A 24,376-nucleotide genomic window follows, 5' to 3' on the forward strand; every position below is an offset into this window, starting at 1 on the left:
GGTTCTCAGTGAATCTGCCAGAGAAATATCTTGGAGGTCGCATATTCGATGGTCCTTGTTTCTTGGCCACTATTACTGTAAATGGTCTAGCAATTCATAAACTGTATTTGGCTGTGAAATGAACCCGATGGAAAAATAGATAATGGTAAGGATTGATTTTGTTCATTAAATAATCTGTGTTCTAAGCATATGACTCTATCAACTCAAGTTGACACATATGCTTAGACTTAAATATAATCATAATAAATCTAAACTTATGGTTCAAATGAGCTTGCAATCTTTTAAACTTTTCATGTAGTGATGCTTGATCGCCAATAAACTGAACATTTATATTCAGCTGGTATTGCATGGTTCCAGTTGATATGTCACTTATATGCACGTAACTTATACATTTCCACTATTTGTGTTCTACACTGACTTAATTTTAACTTGTGTCAATCAAACCAATGCAGATTGAGCATGTTCTTCCAACTTCGGTAAAGGGCATTGCTCTGTATGCTGTTGACCTCTTGATGTAATGCATTTTTATGTAGCTGCTGACTTTTGTAGTCTAGGGCATGTGTCTAGGGATCACTGTGATTGACTTATTTGTGATTGACCTTTCTAGTGGTGTCACTCTCTGCAATGAGCTTGCCATCAAACAGAACACATTAAGAAAGCCTATACCTGTTATCCAAGAATGACATTGTATTGGGGGTTTAAGGATTTCCATTTTCTCTACAGAATGTGCTCTTAAATATGTGTTCACATGAGATTTGGTACACGTGCAGTGCATTTAATTTGCAAGCTAAATAGTTTTGATGCAGCTAATAGTGTTATATTGCTGTGTGACCTGCTGAACTGCACAGTAACTTGTGCTGCATAAGATGCACTTCAGTAAACATTTAAAAAGATTTGTTACATATACATTAGTACTTAAAGGGTCTGTGACAATGCTAAAGACAACAGCAGAGTTGGATGTTTATACATTGTGTCATGATTGAGAGCGTGTAAAGATTTAAAGGTTAGGGGAGAGTCTGATTAGGCATTGTAAGGAAATTCCAAAAGTGGGTAGTGGCACATGAGAAGTTTTGGAAGTGGAAGTAAGAGGCGGTTACCAGACAAGAGGCGAGGAACAGGTTAGAGGTAGATCTAGGAGGGTAAGAGGGAGAATATTTTGAGACGGGATTTGAGATGAAGGGTTGATGGTGTTTTTAGGGCACTTTAGGTAAGGGTGAATAATTTGAATTGGATTCTGGAGGAAGCAAGAAGCCAGCATAGGGATTTGCAAAGTGGTGCAGCAGATGTGGAGAAGAAAGAGAAGAAATTCAGTCTTGCTGCATTTAAGATGTATTGAAGCAGAGATAGATGGATGAGGGGAATGCCAGGTAGGATCTCCCTCACATATGACAACACCACTCTCTGCTCTGCTGCCCACGCGTGCTGCCTCTGTGCCATCCTTGACTCTGCCCTTAGCTTTACCCCTCACATGCAGTCCCTGTCGCAGTCCTGAAGCCTCCATCATTGTCGAAATATGCCGCTTCCTCATGCAAAAAATAACTAAAACCCCTGTACTTTTGCTTCTTATTTCACACCTTGACTACTGTAAATTACTTCTCACTAGCCTATCCCACACCACCGTTCGCCTCTTCAATCCCTGAATGCAGGGGCTAGATCAGGCAACATCTGCCCCTGCTGCCCCTGCTCCTCATCTTCCGCTCCTGTCTGTAATCCCTTTGTTGGCTCCCTATTACCTTAAAAATTAAGTCACCCTTACCTACAAGGCCCTCACCAATCCTTCCCTCCATATATCTCTGACCTCATCACAAGATACACCCCATCAGATACACTGTGCCCCACCTGTGGCCTTCCATGCTCTTCTTCCCTCATTATCTCCTCTCACTCCCACCTCCATGATTTATCCCTGGCTACCTACCTCCTTGCCTCATCCTACCAGATCCTCCTCCCAACCTTCAATCCTTCAATCGATCCCTCAAAACTCACCTGTTTATGCTTGCCTAATCTACCCACTAATCCCTCACCTCAACTTCTTCTGACTCATCTGTTCACCACATTCACATTCCTTCATTACCCCCTACTTCTAGAATGTAAGCTCTCATGGATAGGGCCCTCTGCTTTTTATGTCTCATGTCTGTCTCCCTCATACAACCTTGTTGTCATGTCTTATGCTGCTCCTCTGTTACGTCCTGCTATTATTGCTACCACATGACCACTCATCAAGGTGCCATTATTAGTATTATTATTATTATTTTTAACCTTTATTTATAGGGCACCACATGTGGTCATCAGTTCTGTACAGAGAGCGAACAACAAGACAGTATAAGAGTACAATACAGTAAACAAATAACACTACAACAGTCAACACAGCTACTGATAGCCTGTATGGGTAATAAGTAATTATGCTTAATTGTCTTCATGTCACTGTTATTATCTTTATCATTATATTTATTGTAATCATGTTTGCCATATCTATAAAATGATTGCCCAACACTGCATAATCTGTGGTATCTTATAAATAAACAATGATGATGATGATAATAGGAGGAGGTTGCAGTAGTCAAGATGATGAGAGAATTGATTAGAGTTTAAGCAGTTTCTTGCGTTAGAAATATACATATTCTAGCAATATTTCTTTGGTTGAGGCAATAAACTGGGAGAAAGACTGGATGCGGGAGGAGAGGTACATTTTTGTATGTCATCAGCGTTGATGTGGTACTGAAAGACGAATCAGCGAGTTAGTTTGTCAAGAAAAGAGGTGTTCAGTGAGAAAGCAAAGGGCAGAGAACAGAGCCTTGAGGGACCTAATACATAGAGAGTGTGGAAGGGAGGATGTGCCCGATTTAGAGACCAAAAAGGAGCAGTTCAATAGGTAGGAATTGATCCAGTAAAGAACAGTGTCATAAAGGCCAATGAAGTGAAGAGTGTGCAGAAAAAGTGTGTGATCAGCAGTGTCAAAAGCAGCAGAGAGGTCCAGAGAGTGAGTATGAAGAAATGACCCTTATTCTTTGTTGTAATTAGAACATTGTGAGTGCAGTCTCAGTAGAATTGTGATCGTAACACAATTTGCTCAAGTAAGGAGCTAGATGATGGCATGCGGTGGGGGAGAGGGAACGGAGAAGTTCAGAGGGAATAAATTCCGGTGGTGTGGGGCAGTTTGTAGGGTCATCTTCGACTACTGGAGAGAATGAACTGATGGTGGATTGGAGAGTGCAGTCGATGGTGGGTGGGATGTGCAAGATTTGCATGAGGAAAAATCCTGTTGAATGGTGTTGATTTTGTCTGTGACATAGGTGGCAAAATCATGGGCTGTGAGGGATGAAGGGGGAGGAGGTACATGTGGGCACAAAAGATAGTTGAAGGTGGAAAAGAGGTGATGTGGTTATAAGACTGGGTGTATGTTAGAGTGACACAAGCCTGGCAAGTGAAAAGCATTGTAAGATGAAGGAATATATTTATTGTGGGGGAAGACTTCTCCAGTGGTGGTCAATGGTGAGGGAACATTTTTGCAGGCAGCACGTCTGTTTGTGCCATGTTTTAAGTTTTCTCCATTTGCAGATAATAGCTCTCACTGTGGTTTGATGAAGTCCCAGAGCCTTAGAAATTTAAATGGAATGGGAAGTTCCCAAGAATTAATCAATTCTCAAGAAACCAAGTCTTGCAGGAGTAAGAGAGTTACCAGATACAAGGTATTGGGCTACCCATCTAGCACAAATAGCAGCGACATTTGCTCCCCTTGGCACTACTTCATGGGTAGATATAAAAACTGAGGGCCTGATTCATTAAGGAAAGTAAAGCAAAATAAATGAGTAACTTTGCACCTTGGTAAAACTATGTTGAGTTTGGGGGGGTACGTAAATTTAAAATGATGGCAGATTTATAGTTGGGGTTGGGCATGTCCTAGATCAACTTTAAATTGCAGTGTACAAATAAAGCTATCAAGTATTTGTGTGCTATATGATAAAACAGCCAGTATTTATCTTATGTCCAAAATCATAAACTGATTTGCACCCCTTGCATTGTAGCATGGTTTTGTCTAGCAGAAAACCTTTTTTTTTGCCTTACTTTCCTCCTGAATCAGGCCTTAAATCTTTAAATCTTTATCTCTTAGCTTCCTTTCCTCCCTGTGGGAACTATAACACTCATATGTGAAAACCCCAAATTCCCTCCAGGTCAATCATCTGGGTTTCCTAGATATTGGTCCAGCATGGTGGCTAGATCACCTCACTGATAATACTCATTTCCCTCCATTTCCCTTTCTGGAACAAAAGTTATTTGAATTCTTCCAAGTTGACACTTTGCTCATTCTGTCCCAAATTGAGATGCTTTTTGCCCATCTACCCCATATGAAAATCTTTGTTTACGAACCCCTATTGGACGAAGTATGATTTACATAATCTATAATATATTTTTAGGTGTTATAGACATGGTTTATAATGGGAATCAGATCTGGGACCATCACCCGAAGAGGAGGCATTGCAGGGGATCATTGCAGGGGATCTCACTCCGCAATATCCACACTGATGAATACCATTGCTATTAAACCCCTGATAAGTTAAATAATATGTTACCAACAGCTGACACACAATGTTGGAGAAATTGCGGCCACAGGTGGACTTTTCTCCACATTCGGTGGACTTGTCCTAAGATAACCTTATTTTGACCCCAATCCCCAAATATCTGTGAATATTCCTCCCTCTCTGCACTTAAAAAATGTGTTTGGTATGCATGGGAAAAAAATCATATATTTCCTCCGTGATAGACCAGATATTTTCACTAAAATATGAACCCTATGGCTTTTTAATGGAAAATAGATATATCCTTCTCACGCCTAACACCTTCCCTTGAGTGGTACTGTGTCAGAATCACTAGGTGAAGTTGGTGATACCTGCCAGCAGTTGGCGCTACTGAGTACAGAGGCGTGGAGGGTCCCGCAAGGAGGTATGGACTTCACTGCAAGGGACGCGCAGGTCGTGGCCCTCAGTATCAGTCAGCTGGCGAAGTAACAATTGAGGCAGCGGTGTCGGCCCACCAAGATGCAGGATGGAAGAGTAGCCAGCAAGTCGGGTCAGAACCAGAGATACGGATATAGCCAAATCAGAAGCAGGAGAATGGTCAGTACCAAATAATCACTCTAAGCCAAAATCAGGAACCAAAGGAGAAATCAGGAACAAGCCAGGGTCAGAATCCAATAAACAAATGCTGGAGCAAGGCTGAAGACCAAATACTCTGGCAAGGGAATGGCCACAGTGAGTTCCTTAAATAGAGGAGAGGGATCCCTGATAGGTGCATCAATCGGTGGGAAAACCACAACAAATCGCCGGCTAGCCACAGGGCGACGATTCGTCGAATCTTGCGCATGCATACTGATGACAAACAGAAGCAGCGTCATGTTGCTAGGTAACGGTTTCCAAGCTCAGCATATGCATGCGAATAGAACGGCAAGCGTATCTAAGCAGCGGGACGCCGGTTCTGCAAGGAGACATGCGCCCGTCTAGAGGCAGAAACAAGACGGCGCCTGAAATCCTGTCTCACACCTTTCTTCCAGTATAGCTAAAGTCCTTAATTTTAGAGAACAGGTCTCTATGTAACCTGAGTCCTGTATTCACTAGCAGCCACTACCTATCCATTAATTTCCCTCCTCCCCCCTTTACCCTTAAAATACCCCTTCATCACCCTCTTCTCATTGTTTACATTTTGAAAAAACAAAGGACCTTGTGCTGTATGGTCATTTACAAGTCTATAATTACACTGATTGCAACTGTTGTCCATAGAAAATAAAAAGTAAAAGAAAAAAGAAATGGCCTTGTAACCCTTCTCAGACTGATATATTTTTTTGTATCTTTCTTTCTAATCTCTTCTGGAATTTCTCTTGATCACGGCATACTGTGCTGCTTGCTGACACCTTATAGCCCACTTCACATTACTGGAAAGGTTCTATATAAGTGATGTTTAGATTCATCAGGGTTGGCAGTAATCAAGTCTGATTGTGTCTAGTCTAACTGAACCCAATTATCAATTTAATTTGGTTCTGTGGTTGAATGAGTAACTAAGGGGGCAATTACTATTTCACACAGGAACAGTTGGAGGTGGATAACTTTTTTCCTTAACTAAATGAAATGAGCATTTCAAAAATGTATTTTGTGTTTACTCGGGTTGTCTTTGGCTTATATTCAATTTAAGTTGAAGAGCTGAAACAATTAAGTGTGTCAAAAAAGGAATATATCAGAAAAGGGGCAAAAACTTTTTCCCACCACTGTAGAAGAGGGTTTGTGGCAACAGTGATGTCACCTAGTATGAGAGTAGACAGGTGAAACAATAGGAAATAAGTGATCCAAGCAGCAATATTGTCAAGGAATTGGGAGTTAACTCATAATCCTGTATTATTTATGACAAATCATTTTGTTTCAAATTTAGCATGTTTAGAAATGAGTGCACATTTTTCTTTGTAGTTGACTAAAGTAGTATAGGTGTTCAAATGATGTTATAAATGGTTTATTTTTAAGTAAGAGATAGCATAAAACATGTTATACAGTACTATGCTTAAAGTAACAAAATGTAATAAAATTGTGTATTACCTTGTTTGTAATGATAAGATGCATTATCTGATGTGTAAAATTATCAGACTGGTGTTTGGTTCACTGTATCTTGTCCCTATATGACCTTGGGTACCTTGTAGATTCCTCTGACAGAAGTATCTTCCTACATCATTAGCCAGACATCGTTCATAATATTCATTACACCAGGACACATCCTTGGGTGTTTTAGAAGGTTGGATAATTTAGATATGTGGCCTTATTTTCAATATTTCTAAAAATGTATATAGGCTACATTAAAAGTGTAAAAAAAAAGTCTAAAAAATGGATATTGTTTTTAATGGTTAACATGTAAAGTTACCTTATAAAAAACTTTTTTAATTATAGTGTTATTTGTTTTTACTGCTCATTTCCTCTCTTGCCAGTATACCAGTCCTGACATTAAATTTGAAATTGCTCTTTCAATAACTAATCCACCCTATTAACAAAAAACAATAAGAAATATACCCCCAACAAAATAAACACACACATCAAAGAGAATAGTAGCACTTGCCCTATAGCCTGTGTTTTTATATACACTAAAATAATAAAACAAATAAATGCTACTAAAGTAAATGCCTATAATACAATGATATAGGCTCCTACAACCATGTACAAATAAAATAATGCCATTGCAAAACCAAGGCACATAGCATAATTCCTATGTATTTTACACTGAAAGACGTACAGGGATAAAATTCTAGGGCCTGATTCATTAAGAATCTTAACTTAAGAAACTTATTATTTAAGTCTCCTGGACAAAACCATGTTACAATGCAAGGGGTACAAATTAGTATATTGCTTTGCACATAAGTTAATACTGACTGTTTTTTTTCATGTAGTACACAAATACTTGAGAGCTTATTTCTACACTGAAATTTAGAGTTGATATTTGTGTGCTACATGAAAAAACAGTCAGTATTTAACTTATGTGCAAAACATCATCATCACCATTTATTTATGTAGCGCCACTAATTCCGCAGCGCTGTACAGAGAACTCACTCACATCAGTCCCTGTCCCCATTGGAGCTTATAGTCTAAATTCCCTAACATACACACACACAGACAGGCAGGCTAGGGTCAATTTTGTTAACAGCCAATTTACCTACGAGTCTGTTTTTGGAGTGTGGGAGGAAACCGGAGAACCTGAAGGAAACCCATGCAAACACGGAGAGAACATGCAAACTCCACACAGATAAGGCCATGGTTGGGAATTGAACTCATGACCTCAGTGCTGTAAGGCAGATGTGCTAACCACTTAGCCACCGTGCTGCCCAGAGGACAGAATACTAATTTACACCCCTTGCATTGTAATATGGTTTTGTCCAGGAGACTTAAATAAGAAGTTTCTTAAGTTAAGATCCCTAATGAATCAGGCCCCTAATTCTGATATGAACATATACTGATAAATGGCTCATCCCAAAAACAAGTGTAGTCAAAGTATATTCAAGTAAATGCGCCCGATGTAGACCTGGATGCAGATATCAGGAAATGTATCTGTTATGGGTACTTTGCCCCTGGTGTGAATTACAAACTGATAATAATGATGATAAGTTGAGATACGTCCGGATTAGCATACTATGTAGAATGCTTATTTTTTGGGCGCAATTTGCTCCAGAGTTTTAGATGGAAATTATGTCCAACACTTCATGAGGCCCATTATGGGTGATTACCACTCAGACTCCCGTTCCTGCGCCGTTTCCACATTCTAACCCCACATACTGACTCTTATGTCATGTACTCTCCTTTATAAGATGGATATAGACCATTATCATGTTACATTTTACCATTTGGTACATGCAAAAATTTTGTTAGCCCCATTAGTCAGTTTATTATAACATGAACTAGTGACTCAAGCCTTTTATTGTGTATGCTACATTACATGCATGCTAATATATTTTTTTGTCTGTACCAAAAAATTGTTTTAAGCATCAGAGAAAGTTTGCACCGGTGGGGCTAAATATTGTATGGTTATTGTTACATATTTTACGCAAATGCGAATCCAGCTTTGAATTTCTTTTCTGTCTTTTCTTCAGCTGCGCTGTCAAGCTGTGGATACTCTGAGAAATTAAACATAGATCACAGGGAGATCAAATGAAAAGCCTCAAACATCGTCCGTTAATTCTCACCGCATGAAATCCTCAGCAAGGAATTTCTTCATGAAAAATTGAGATGTCACCAGTGGAGGAACTCTGCATGAAAACTTAAGGTAATGCCTCTCACAAGGATACTGGTTAGGAGAACCTTAATGGGAGGGTGTGGAGATAAAAGTGGTAAACGTGTACTGGTTCTAGAAAAGGACACACTATATCTCTGTCAGTCCTATTTAATAACATGGATTAAACCAGTAATAAATAAAAGCATTGTACTCCTTAGTTGACAATCAAAATATTACATTGTTGCACAGAAAATAACTTTTTCAGTACTTACTCTATTACATTAGATATTGTATATAACTAGATGTTTGTTGCTTTTATTTTGTAGTGGGGCATATAAGAGTTCCTTTTGGAAATATATTGTAATAAATATTTTATTATTTTATTTTTATTTTGTAGTTGTACAGGAGAAGAGGATCAGAAATAGCCTTATAACCCCCCAAAATGTGCCCCAATCTTTATAATGGGTCATGTATATTTTATATGTGTCTTGTTTTATTTGCAAAAACTTACTTTAAAAAAAATGTTTTTGGTCATGGTCACAAACGGGTTAACATGCAATAACATAAGCAGAGATATCAGTAGCGTTAAGCACATGCTGTGACACTGGAAGAGCCAATCTTAGTCCTACTAAAGGCTCTCTGTAATGATGTATCTGCTCCTGGCACAGTAATTAATCAGATGTTAGATTGATCAGTCTTGAACAGTTATTATTATTGTTGTAATCTCTATTATTATTATTATTATTATTATTTTAATATTATAGTAATAGTTAACATTGATTTGTAAGGTGCCGTAGTGCTCCCCAGGGCTGGACTGTGGGAAAAACGGTGCATAGATGAAACAGAAACATTCAAGGTAGACAAAGAAGGGGTCGGGAGGGCCCTATCTGTAAATCAGCTCTTAGCCCTTTCCTTAAGAAACAGTGTTGTCCAGTTCTAATGCATATGTGCCCCTGACGGAGGATTTGAAAACAGAAAATATAAAAAAAAATCTTTAGAGAAAAGAAAAGCATAAATGGAATAGAAGTCAGTATTAAGGAACTACATCTGCACCACAGAGAAACATGACATCACTCTGAGATGTAATTCATTATTTTTCCAGCAAATACACAGTAGTATAACTACCTGGCTCACAGAGCACATACTAGTAAGGAGAAATGTTAGGAATCGCCCAGTAATGTCTTCCTTCATTTCCCTCATTAGCATTAAGATGAAAGCCACACCCCATAGCTTCTCATGACTTCAGAAAGCAAAGTCACCTATATTGCTGGGTGATTCATTCACTATGCCATTGTTCGGACAACATGCACCACTCTTCTTATAGAATTGGTCTGGTTTTCAGTTGCCAGGCAACCACAGCTGGTATCCATCTAAGCTCCAGGATAAGTCAGGGAACGCAGTGCAGCTCAGAGCCGGTGATGTGTCAGTAGGGAAGACATTGGCATTATATAAAACCAAATATCGCTGGCAAGAGGGAACTGAATGTCAGCAATCATCATCAACTATTTATATAGCGCTACTAATTCCCCAACACTGTACAGAGAACTCACTCACATCAGTCCCTGCCCCATTGGAACTTACAGTCTAAATTCCCTAATAATTACACACACAGACTGAAAGAGACTACGGTCAATTTAATAGCAGCCAATTAACTTACCAGTATGGAATGTGGGAGGAAACTGCATCTGTATGTTCAGGGGTGTGAGTGGGGGAATATTTGTGGGTAACAACATGCAACTAATCACTTTTCCACATGTTGCTTGTTTTAATTCTAGTTATCTGATTTAATACCACAGTTATATTGGCATGAAAATAAGTTAATATGCAACTGGAGGCCGTTTAGGAAGAACAAACGATCGAAAGTGCAGCACAAAAAACTCTTCGGCATTGCTCAATTTGCGCAGGTGTGTCTAGATTTCCACCAAAGCACATGGGACTGTGGATCAAGATCAGGGGACAACACAAGATTTCTAGAGGGGGGGGGGGTTCCAAATGCTTTCCAACAAAGCAAAATACAACCAAAAAAAAAACTTATGGAGAAAGATTACACCTGTAAACATTTTATGGAGTATTTCTATCCAATATGATAAATAAATAAGCGTGATATCAGTAACTCAGGGATTGGACTACCTTTAACACATCGAAGCAGAGGAATTTCATAGCCTCACATATACCCTAACCGAAAGCATCACCATGCTTTCCTCATCTTATTCAAACTGTAAAATAATTTTTTGGGATACTAGTCCTGTAAATATATATATGCCAAAAATTGAATAGTGTGGATATCACATCACTCCTTTTAAAGAAACATAGAAGTATGCTCCAAATTTGATAAGGACGTATAACATGTTTTTAGAAGCTTGTAAATTCCCACTGGACTATTAATACATTTGGCCCATTTAATACCTATGGAGAGTACCCATAATCAGTTGAAAATTGGGTTTCTCCAGCTATATGTAAATTACCAATATTACCGATAAATGATAGTGACAGCCTTATGCAAAGCTGCATATACATTCAGAATACAATCTATAGTACAGCCTTCGTCAGCTTGTTGATTTCTGGATGGCAAGGCATTCTGAGACTTGTAGTCCCACAGTAGACTGTCATTGGATGCATATATGGTTAAGCTCATTGCTCCATAGCAGCTGGAGAACCACATTCTGACTCTGTTCTGGCATCTAATAGTCTTATGGCTTATAAGTTATGTGGTTATATGTGTATTGCAGCTGGACAGAGTATACCACTGAATATTGAGCTCTTATACAGCAGTGTTTGTACACAACAATGTGTTTACCTGGTTGTCTTGCACCAGCTAAGAGTTGGCAGAGACTTCATCCCATACTATTACCTTTACCATACTTCCCAAAAGTTGCTATATAGGTGGGACAGTCTCAAATTGCATGTAGTGTGACCACGCCACGATTTTCTGATTAGGGACATCTACAAGTTGGGAGGTATGATTTTAATGGAATTTATTTTCTACTTTCCAGTTGCATTTGTTGGTGCACTTTGCATAATGTAGAACAAAGCTTCAAACACAGAAAAGTGATGCATATAATAAAGTAGGGGTGTGCACCGGCCACTTTTAGTGTTTTGTGTTTTGTGTTTTGGGTTCTGATTAGCTTGAGGTTTTGGGTTCTGATTTGTTTTGCCAAAACACCCGGCGAAAGGTTTTGATTCTGATTTAGGGTTTTGGGTTCTGTTTTTTTTTTAAAAAAAGCATAAAAAGAGCTAAAATCCAGTTTTTTGTTTATTTTTCACTCCTACGCTATTATTAACCTCAATAACATTCAATAACAATCATTTCCACAAATTTCCAGTCTATTCTGAACACCTCACACCTCACAATATTGTTTTTAGGCCAAAAGGTTGCACCGAGGTAGCTGGATGTCTAAGCTAAGCGACACAAGTGGGCGGCACCAACACGTGGCTCATCTAGGAGTGGCACTGCAGTGGCAGACAGGATGGCAGTTTGCAAGAGTTTGCTAGAGGTGCAAGATGGAATTGCCCTTGGGCCCTCGCACCCACCCTGATGTTGTTGAAATAGGACATTCGCACTTTAACAAACCAATCAGGAACAGTGAACATAGTTTAATCTCTGGTACTAATATTTCTGGACTGCAGGAACAGTGAACGTAGTTTAATATCTGATACTAATATTTCTGCACTGCATTTTTTTTATTTTAGCTAACTGCTAAACATGTGTGTTTATATGTATTTGTATTATTATCATCGTTTTTACGTACCTCCCAATCTGAGGATCCATAAAAGTGATGAAGGCATGGTATGGGAGGAACTGGGCATGTTCAATTTCCTCTGTCAGGGTGGTTACCTATTGCCATAAATGCCATTGATACTGCACGTCAAACACGGTCACATCTGACCTTTGTTGTGTAATAGTTCTTACATATGTGGTCAGGGAGGGGGTCTATGGAAGACACTCCATAGACCCAATTGCATTCGCTTGCAGTGAGAATAAGAATGTTTTCATGTCAAGCTGCTGCTCCTTAGGTGCAAGTTGCATGGGGTTATTGGAAAGAATAGGATCTATTAATTTATATATGCATTTATTGGCTCCAATAAAACACCAGTAAAAGAATGCATTTCTTAATGCCAGGGGGTAGCTGTCCTTATTGCAAAGTGTTGCTGAATATTGGTGCTATATGCAGCAAACCTACTAGATTTAAAACAGATATAGATATGGTCTTTATAATCTTAAACTAAATATTTGATAGTACAATACAACTGCCAAGCAAATATTAACTCAACAGTAAGATATCACTTTTGTGCACTTAAGTCCATGCAGGTTACTACATTCCTAATACTTATCTCACAATTTTAAATAATAATACTTATCAGGACCTATCTGTAAAGATATTTTACCTGCCCATGGAATTTAGTAGCAGAAATCCTTTCTGTGTATGTTTTTGTGGCACCTGTAATTCATAGATCAAGTTTGTTTGGTATCTGGTCTTCTGCCTTTCATCAGCTATGATCGGTTGATGAAAGGCCCTTGTTTATGTTCTCTGTGTTCCAGGTTTCTTTCCTGCAACCTCCCGCTTCCCTGTCTCACTGTATTCCCTGCAGACCTGCATATGTACTTGTGCCTGCTGGTATGGAATCTAAGGAAGCGAGCATGGTCTTGAAGTGCGTGTTGGCAAATGAGACAAAATCCATACTGTCAAAAGGGTGCTGCATGGATCTCAGGAGTGGGTGCCGTCGGATCTCGCGAGATCCGACGGCGTGATGACGAGGTTTTGCCTCGTTCTGAGGTTCGTGATCGGCGGGAACCCCCGAACAGTGCTCGGATCCGGGCTTGGATCGGCACTGTTCGGGGGGGGGTTCTGATTTACTAATTCCGGACCCGCTCATCTCTATAATAAAGACAACCTACATATAAAAAAAGCACCTCTTCTCCATTCATGGTAACTAGGGAGAATTTTGATTACAATGTGCTCAGCTAGATTGTCAAAACCTAAAAAGGACAGAAGCACACCATGAAGGACTGACAACCACACACAATTACTTTGTATCTAAAATTTTCCAGGTTGTTTTGTCTGGAGGAAAAAAACTTTACATGTGTCAGCAGGTTATGGGCTGAACAGCAAGGCCCAGCATACCAAAAAGGGGACATATGATGCCCACAGTTGACTATTTTGGGGTGAATGGTTTAGCTCAGGGGTAGGCAACTTCTTACTCTTCAGGTGCCAGACATTGAACATTACAAGCCCAAAAAAGTTCTGGTGTGATATTACAACATATACACATCTTAACAATAGCAATAGATTAATTTTTGAATCTAGTTTGCTCAGATGAGGAGGCAGGGTGAGTACTCTGACCCTGTCTGAGCGAGGGGCTGCCGCGCTCTGTGAGGAAAGGGATGGGGCAGGAGAGGAGGGTGGGACTTGGGTGCCATAAAAAACATGCACAAGTGTCACTTTGCGGCACCCATGCCATGGGTTGCTGATGCCTGCTTTAGCTTGCGCTTCAAATTCCCATTTAATGTACATGAAGTAGATCCCTAAGGAGTACAGCGTAATTTTTGTTACGACCCTTTGTGTCAAAACGGCATTATAACATTCTGATAAACGGGTGAAATATTAATAATTTACTATGGTGATTGAGGTGTTTTTGTTGTTTAGCAGCACAGGTAGTAATAATGACATGATTCTCTAACACTGCATTGCATTAATAGCCTGTCAGCTATATCATCTGTCTCTGAATTATTTATTATGAGTTTTTTATAGATATATTTTCTCCAGCCTAACATTGCTATATGTCTTTTCCAAATACATCATTGCTAAGTAACATACAATGTATTTTCCTGTGGAAGCGGATATGTTAATGGACTTTGTCTTGATACAAAAATAGATGCTGGCAGTTATGTTATGATCAAGGCATTTTAATAAGAGAAATATGCAAGTTTGTAAATTCCAGACATACGCCATCAGTTAGTAAATTATCTATTTAGAATGTCTGGTTTTCGCAGTAGCTGTCACATTGTAACATTTGTAGTAAATGTTCCTAACAATTATAGTATTGTTAGGATTCAAAGTGACCTCACATTAGGGTTTATTGAACAGTTTCATTTGTTTACTCAGAATGCTTATTACACCAGAATGTAGAGTACAGAATAAATGAAAAGACTTGTTGGGGATCTATTTTGTTTCATGTAAAGGTTCTACTGCAATTGACTCCCAAGAAAAGCAGAAGGTGGCTCCTTCAAATTATAACGTGACTTATTTTTAAACATCATTAGTATTTGTTCATATAACTTACTTAAATATTGTAACTAAAGAGGCTAAACCATGAATACACATGGAGCTCATGTGAAAAGTTTTCTTGTAACATTTACAATTCTTGCTGCTTATAATTAGTTTCCTGCAACATCGTTAAACAGAGTTACAAAGAGGTGGCCCTATCCTGCCGTAGTGCTATGGCAGGACAGTCATGGTGCAGTCCCTTTTAGTTTTAAGGAACATGGTTTAGTGATGGGATGTCATTGAATAGGCAACAGATAAAATGTCGACAGTAAAAATGTCTGCATGTTCATAAGGTCAGCACAGTTAAAATGTCGACATGTAAAATGTGGACAGGGTTGTAAAGTCGGCAGTCAAAATGTCACCATAAATCGCTAGATTTAAAACGGCAACACATAAAAGAAATTGGGGGAAACAAAAAGTGTCGGGTCCCCCTGATTTTACTCTTAGTACTAGGCAATGCCAGCCTGGGCTGGTGGCACTATAGCAGGGAAACCACAGTGTGGGGACCGTCTTCCATAATGCCACACCAGCCTCAGGCTGGTGAGCACGGGGCTGGATTCCCTAGAGAGATTGGGTCCGCAAAAACAAAACATGCAGAATCCCCCAGGTTTGACCGTTTGAGCAGCCCGGTGCTGATACCATCAGGGCTCTGCCCCCACCTCTGGGGCAGTGGGTGTGGGATAATAATACCTGTTTAATTGCAATAATCCATTTTATCCCTGGTGCACTACAGGTCCCAGCATGCTCAGGCTGACATTTATTTTTTTGGACATGCTAGCGCTTGTAGTACTACAAGCATCAGCATACCGATGGCTGCCAAGGCATCCTGGCGCTTGCTTTCTTTTGTATGCCATGTTTTTACTACTAATCACCATAATGGACCTGACCTTGAAAATTAAAAATCAGATTAGGCTCCTGTTTGCATACTAACCAAAAGAATGGAGTTAACACAATATAATAGATACTAGAATGGGGTATAACCCACCCTAGCAAAAGTGGCTCTGTATTGTAATATCACCAAATACCAATGGGTACATAGCCTTAAGAGGGTCATACACATGGAAATATTTTAAAACAGATAGCTTGACCTTACCTTAAGGGATGTTATGTTGTACAGGAAATGTACAAACACAAGATATCCATACAATCTATCAGTTTTAAATGATTTGTGTTGATTTCTACTATAAAAATAATCCTTCTTCTACTGGACTAGAGTTCTAAGTTAACTGTTTACTAGTTAATTAGAGAATTCCCCATACTCCTGTTGTGCTGTTAGTGAACTCTCAAGGGCTATAATGTTACACAAAACAAATAACATGCATCCAGCATTAACTTTAACAAGGGATGTTGGGACCTAGCGTGTGAGAATACATATATAGATATGTAATAATATTTCTATAATATCATGCAATATCTACAAGATAAATGTACAATAATAATTAGTTATGCTAACTGGGGCCAAGTGGATGTCTAATGAATTTCCATGAGTATCAACGATATATTAATTTACTAGAGGCTTGTCGTAAGTTGACTTAGTATTACTATGTTAAACCTACTTTAGATATAAATTTCAGTATACAAGGAGATAATGGAAATCTTACATTTTCAATCTTAACTCCATGTAACATAATGCATGTTATGCAATTTGTTGTTTGGAAATAAAAACTAAAGACGTGTAAAAATAAATTAGACAGGCTAATATATCAAAGCAAATCTGAGCATGTCATAGACACATATTTGGTCCATTACTTTCATAAAAAATGAGCCATAGAACCAAGTGCAATTCTTCTTTTACATAGGCTATAATGTTTTTGTGGCTGAAATGTTTCAGTTTTATCTTGAAACACAAATCTCAGATTCATTTTAGAAAGATTAAAGTTCTTAGAAATAAGCATTATGTGTGCCTTAGTTACTGTTCCAAATTTAAGGTTTTCAGAAGCCAGCCCAAAATGTTGGTAGCATAACTGGCAAATTATCACTATATTTTTTATGATTGTGGGATTTCATTGAGATTGTATAGAGAATGGATTTGTAAAATAAAATATATTCTGAATATGTATTTAAATAAAATGTACCAGATTACAAAGTGCAATTAACTGTAATGCTTAGCTGTTACCATGCCACCATATGCAGTGTTATCTTTCGTCCTAAAGAGGATTTGTTTATAAGTTTAAGAAATCCTTATAATGGTACTCACATGTATTACAATACGGTCATGCAATTTGCTGCATTTTTTGAAAAAACTTATTTCAAATTAATTTTTCATTAATGATTCTGTGTGTGAGTCACAAAAGTAGTTTGCCAGAATGCTAAAATCAGATAAGTTGGAAGCTTTTTCTCTTGAAGCAACCACTTGGAATTGTCTTGATTCTACTGAAGATCACCAGTTAAATTTGATCCAAAATGTGAGGATTATAATGTGTTTCGGTGCTATTGGTGCTTGTGCTGTGGCTCAATTTCCTCTACTATCCCAAAGAAATGAATGGCTCCTCTTACTTCATTGATAGTGCTTTCACTTTGAAAGTAATGGCTCCATTGACTTCCTGTATAGTACTTTCTCATAGAAAGTAATTGATTCATTGATTATTGATGTTTTTTTATAAAAATATATATTCATTTTAATTAATACATATTAATACCATTTTGAAACATGTTGTAATAGTTCAATTGACTTTGTTATTAGTACTTTCCTATAGAGTACTGACTTAGTTTGCTGCATTGATAATGCATTCCCATAGGAGAAAAGGACTTTATTTACTTTATTGATTGTACTTTCCCATATAATTTAATAGCTTCATAGTTCATTCCCATTAAAAATAATGGCTTCTTTGACTTCATTGCAAGTACTTTCCCATTGAAAATAGTAGCTACAATTTCCTATAGAATAACTGCCTTCATTGACTTCCTTGATAGTACTTTCCAAAAGAAAGTGATGGCTCCGTTGACTTAATTAATCAACGTTCCCCATAGACATACATTGTTCCCTTGACTTTATTGATAGTACTTTCCAATAGAAAGTATTAGCTTAAATCCCTTTATTGATAAAAATTTCCAACACAAAGTAATGGTTAAATTGACTTTATTGATAGTACATTCCAACTTAAAGTATTAGCTCCATTGACTTCGTTGATTGTATTTTACCAAATGAAATAATAGATCCATTGACTTAATTGATAGTAATTGCCAAATGAATGGCTCAATTGACTTCATTGATTGTACTTTCCAACATAATTTAATGGTTCCATTGACTTTATTGAGAGTTATTCACCATAGAAAGTAATTGGTTGCACCTGGTTTGAGCGTGTATATTTTTAATGGAAAGAATTAAGTTTTGTTAAAGGTCAAAAATGGCTGAAGTGAACTGAAGAATTGACTTTGATGTAGTATTCTGGTGAAAACAATAACACAATGCAAAACTAGTTCATATTTGCAAGATAAAATACAATGCACCTATTAATATAGCCAAATAATGGTGACATGGTTTTTCTCGGTGGATGGCACAGAGAGAAAACATTGAACAATTTTATATATACCCTTATATGACTGACAGTGTATATATAAGATGCAGAAGACGGAAAAGCTATTCCATTTAATGCATAAAAACCTTCTTCAGAACACAAATCTGAAAATGTTCATCAGGCCTGAATACAAAAATATGTGCAGTTGTAATTAGTGGAAGGCAAAATAAATGCCTAGATGAGCAACCAGGATCACTGAAAGTTCTCCAGGATTGATGACATTTATTTGGATTCCGTCACTTACTGGTTGTATGCAAGTCCTTGTAACATAGAAAACTGTGATAGAAGTAAAGTCTTGTTGCTTTTTATGCATGAACTAGCCATTTCTATTTTGATGATATAATTAATAATTAATAAAAACTGTTTGCATAAGTCTGGAAACATTGTACCATAGGACCAGTATGAATTATATATAGTACCAATTAATAGCAATAATAAAATTATATAAGTAAATTTTATTTATCATTTGATTGTTCACTGACTTTAGGCATTTCACAGAGTTATCCACTGTCTGTGTCCTTCAATAGATTAAGAAAAGGATCAAGAAATATATTTTCGCTTGTGATCCCAAATGTATATACAATTTTTTAAGTTCTGACAAGTCCCTAAAATGTTTTATATATATTTTGAATAATTGTTTTATAGATATTTTTTGAGAAGATACATTGTACCTTAGATTTGCACTCCCTGTAATGTTTTTTTATCCTTCGACATATAATGGTGGGTTTGACCGACAAAATACTATCAGGCATTCACAGATACAAGATATCAGACTTGGGGGTAAATGTATGAAGCTCCGGGTTCTTCAACACCCGCGAGTTCGGCGTCTTCAGCGCTTTAAATTTAAGCGCTGAAGACGCCGAACTCGCGGGTGTTGAAGAACCCGGAGCTTCATACATTTACTCCTTGGACTGGTCATTAAAGCTGTAAAGTAATTTTATAATTAGCCACCAGCTAAGGAGGGCCATAGTATTCTCTTTGTATAAAAGGAAACTATGCAAAAATTGACTATTGCTCAAACATTCTCCTTACATGTCTTTATTATATGTAAATGTCTGTTTAGAGCAGTGATGGGCAAACTACGGCCCGCGGGCCAGATCCAGCCCACTTAGAGGTTCTATCCGGCCTGCCAATATTTTAAAAAACTTCATTAAAATATGCATAAAATTATTAGGGCCAAACCTGTGTGTCAGAACCTTCATTTTTATGCCTTCCCAGCTATTTCCTCCGTTACACTTCATCCTCCTTTCTAAAAGGACACTTCGTATGTCAATCACTCAAACACCTGCCCGCCCCCTAATGGCTGAAGAAAGTCATGTGAGAAGAGAGGGGCTGGGCCATATACTAAGGCGGATTTCGATTGGCTGCTGTGCTGTCAGTTAGTGGCTCACCAGAAAGACGGATCTGCAACAACCTGCTGAAATAAGTGGTGTGTCTGTACGATCGCTGCACTTATAGAGGTAACACTGCTATATAACACCCTTCCGTCCCATTCACAAAATTTGTATTATATATTTTGATATTTGAGTTTTTTAATAAATTATATTGGCCCGCATAAAGTTTTTGTTTTTTAGTTGGCCCGCTCCTGAAAAAGTTTGCCCATCACTAGTTTAGAGCATAATAGGATTTCAAATCTCTACATTGTTTTCCTCGTAGAAAATAGTTACTTAAATAAACGGATGGCTTAGAGGACTGCTTTAACCGCACATTAAAGCACATGCTAAGGAAAGCCATGGCGCAAGAAAAAAAATATTGGGACAGTCTTATCCCATATTTGATGTTTGCCTTCCGTGAGGTACCTCAAGCCTCAACAGGGTTTAGTCCCTTTGATTTGTTGTTTGGGAAACAGCAAGGTCCCCCAGGAGCTAAATCTGTTACAATTTGTGTTCCAAATGTATGAAAGGCTGGAAATGATGGGGCCCATTGTACAACAACATGTAAAAGGGGCTCAGAAACTGCAAAAGAGAAGTTATAATAAAAGTGTTGTAGTTGTTTGTTCGAGCCGGGGGACAAGGTCAAGACCTGTTCTCAACCCAGGAAGGCAAACTTTTCACCCTGGGTCTGTCTGTCCTTTCAATTGGGGATGAGAAGGAAGGAAAATATACCATGTCAATTTCCTTTAACCTTTGTATGATGAGGACACCTCTTCTTGGGTAGATGCGTACTGTCATTGAAAAGTCTGAAGTTCCCACAGAGCCGTGTTTATCTGCTAGGCAAAAACAGCATTTCTGGGAGCACTACTTTAATTGAGCATGACATTACCACTCCGAGGGAAGCTGTCATGAAGTAGAAGCTGTACCACATTCCCAAAGCCAGACAAGTTGACGTGAGAAAGGAGATTGAGAAGATGATCCAGCTAGACGTGATTGAGGAATCCACTAATGAGTGGACCAGTCCCATCATGCTTGTCCCTAAACCCAATGGAAGTATTAGGTGCTGCAATGACTTTAGGCAGCTAAACAGCATATCCTAGTTCAGTGCCTACCTGATGCCATGTGTGGACAAACTGGTAGAAAATCAAGCTGGTAGTAACTATATGACTACTCTTCATTTAAACAAGGGGTATTGGTAAGTTCCCCTTAGTTCCACAGCCAAGCCAAAGAACACATTTTCCACCCCTTATGGTCGTTTCCAATATAAAATTCTACTCTTTGGGTTGCATGGTGCACCTGCCACCTTCAGGGCTATGAATAAATTGCAACAACCTCACATGGCTTATGTGGCTGCTTATTTAGAAGACATAGTGATCTATGGGGCAGCACGGTGGCTTAGTAGTTAGCATTTCTACCTCCCAGATCTGGGATCATGAGTTTGATTCCCAACCTGGCCTTATCTTTGCGGTGTTTGTATGTTCTTCCCGTGTTTGCGTGGGTTTCCTCCCACGCTCCAAAAGGTAGGTTAGGTTAATTGGCTGCTATTAAATTGATCTTAGTCTCTCTCATACTTTGTGTGTGTGTTAGGAAATTTAGACTGTAAGCTGGAATAGGGCAGGTACTGATGTGAGTGAGTTCTCTGTACAGTGTTGCGGAATTAGTGGTGCTATATAAATAACTGATGATGATGATGTATATCCCAGACTTTAAGTCACATCTGGCCACAGTCAAAGCGGTCTTAGCTTGATTAAGATCTGCATGATTAACAGCTAATACAGAAAGAGTGGCATAGCCATGAGAGAAGCCAAATACTTGTGGTATTAGACAAGGTGGAACCAGCCAAAGACTTTTCTTTAACATGTCAAAGAAAAGTTGTCTGATGGATTTGCCTAGTCTGACTCTGCAGAGGCTGCTTGGTCAGATCTTTGCTTAACCCACTGTTCCTCTCCAGTTCTGCAAGCACCTGACTTTTCCCAGCGGTTCTTCATTCAAACTGATGAATCCGGAGTCAGCTTAGGTGTAGTCTTATCACAGGAGAAGGATGGAATAGAAAATCCTGTCCTGTATCGAACTTCCAAGGGAACAAAAATATGGAGCCGTAGAAAAGGAGTTCCTTGCCTTAAAATGTGTCACAGAAGCTCTGCGCTATTATCTTTTGGGCAGAGAATTCTCCTTGATAACAGATCATCCATTGTGGCGGATGCAGGACAACCGGAGGTAAATGCAAGGGTAGCCCACTGGTTCTTAGCACTGCACAGACTCACAGTGGAACATTGACTGGGATCTTAAATAAAAATGCAGATGCATTGTCACGGACATTTGCACTCCTCGTGAAGTCCTCGCCCCCCCTAATTGCTGATGCTAGGGGAGGGATATCTGACAATGGAATGAGGTTGCCACAGGCTTCTAAAAGAGGAGACAGGTATTTAGCTGCCAATCTGCAGAGAAAAGCTTTAAACAGTTACACATATGTACAGTAGTTAAAGTGATACAAATGGAGGACATATGTGTGACAAAATAATAGTAAAGAGTCTGATTTAACTTTTAACATATTTTAAAGTAGTTTAAAAAAACACATCTTTTCCACAGCAAGCAGCAACCTGACTGAGTGAACTCTCTTTTAAAGGCAATGTGAGAGTGTCATCTGTCCATCAACTTAGGGCTGTGGGAAGTGTGGATCAGCACCAAAATAGTGTAGTATTGTTAAAATAATAGCAATACTTGATAACCAGTTGTGCGTAACAAAAGATGGAATATAACACGTGTGTATTTAGTCCAGTTGAGTCCCAATCTCCTAATAACCTCAGAGGCAGGGTGATCAAAAACATATAAAGCAGAAGTGGAGACCTTTGTGCTAACACCATATGCACCATAACTGTCCAAAAGTATATATGCCAGAATAAAATACCAGAATAAAAACGTTATAGCTTATCTGTTTGCAGTCCTGAGGTCCTCATATATTCGCTGTCACTCTTGGACACAAAACATCAGATGAAAGCCAACATGGTGTAGTATTATAAATGTAATGCACATATAAACAATTGATATCATACTAACAATTTATATAAAAAAAGGGATAAGCTTATCGGTATAATTTCACTGCATGTTGAGTCCTGGTATGGATGAATCCCGAGTTAGAATGCAGCAGTCAACTCACAGCTAAGTGGAAAATAGTCCCAGACAGGTATCCCTAATACTCCAATGGTATGTAAACAACCTCAACGCGTTTAGTCTATTGAAAGTTAGACTTCATCAGAAGATAATAAATAGACATCTATCCAAGTTGCGGTCCTTAATAAAGTGCGCGGCACCATTTTGCGTCCACGCACTACTGATAACTCGCGCATGCGCGAAGACGGCTCCATTTTGCACATGCATGGAAAAAGGCTGGTGGTTGCCGGATAGTTTACAACACAGTCACATGACCAAAGCTATTTTGTACAGATATCAAACAGTGCTCGCAATGACAATACAGAATAGTCACATGATCTAGCCATCAGCTGACCGCATAAACACAACAATAAACATAAGTCTCTAATGGATAAATGAATACATATAATAAAGGGCCTAAATATAAATTCTATAATGCGCATTCCCTCAATAATATGCTAAAAAAATTAATAGCATATACCATAAAAAAACATGAACAATAACAAAACCATACATAAAATCCCTAAACATGCATATGTCATATATACATAAAAATAAAATTGGGTAATTACTATTCTAAAATGTAGAAAAGTTATTACCTATAACATAGAGCACATATCTTATAAAAAGGGGGCTATTTGTGCAGTTAAAGTGCCAAGCTCATATATCCAAAACATCTCGCATTGTAATAATCTTTTTTGCAAATCCCCTCCTCTTGGGCCCAATTCTACATGTTCTATGGCCATAAATTTCAAGAATTGTGGGTCAGCCTGATGTTTCTCCATAAAGTGTTTTCAGATGGAATGACTCATCACTTTATCCTTAATATTTCTTATATGCTCTTGTATGCGTATTTTAAGTGGTCTTTTCGTTTTTCCCACATACTTTAAGCCACATGTACATTCCAAAAGATATATTACGGAAGTTGACATACAATTCATCAATCCTTTAATAGTAAAGATCCTACTATTGTTGTAATTCTGAAATATCTTATTAGTTGCAGCAGTATATTTGCATATATTGCAATGGTTACATTTTATACTGCCTTTGGAGAAAAGTATTTGGCTAGTGAAATATAGAAACATAGAATTTGACGGCAGATAAGAACCGCTCGGCCTATCTAGTCTGCCCATTGTTTTATTAACCTATGGTAACCTTAAACCTTATTGGATCCCTTATTCTTTATAAGGATATTCTTATGTCTATCCCAAGCATGTTTAATCTGCTCTACTGTATTAGCCTCTACCACATCTGATGAGAGACTATTCCACTTATCCACTTGAATTTTGGGCAATGCTATGCTTCCAACTTTGTGGAAACAGTTTGGGGAAGGCCCTTT

The 24,376-nt window shown here is 38.4% G+C and overlaps 1 protein-coding gene across 10 annotated transcripts in view; it reads left to right on the top strand.

Annotated features, from left to right (window-relative positions):
- Positions 1 to 24,376, top strand: part of MYT1L (myelin transcription factor 1 like) — a 409,017-nt gene that overhangs the window by 49,891 nt on the left and 334,750 nt on the right. For all 10 annotated transcript variants that reach the window (XM_075201506.1, XM_075201505.1, XM_075201512.1 and 7 more), the window contains exon 2: positions 8,609 to 8,781. The gene's annotated coding sequence lies outside the window, so the exon portion shown is untranslated. The remainder of the gene's footprint in view (positions 1 to 8,608; positions 8,782 to 24,376) is intronic.

The sequence above is a fragment of the Mixophyes fleayi genome, chromosome 3 (genome assembly GCF_038048845.1).
Source record: "Mixophyes fleayi isolate aMixFle1 chromosome 3, aMixFle1.hap1, whole genome shotgun sequence".
NCBI classification, from domain to species: domain Eukaryota; kingdom Metazoa; phylum Chordata; class Amphibia; order Anura; family Limnodynastidae; genus Mixophyes; species Mixophyes fleayi.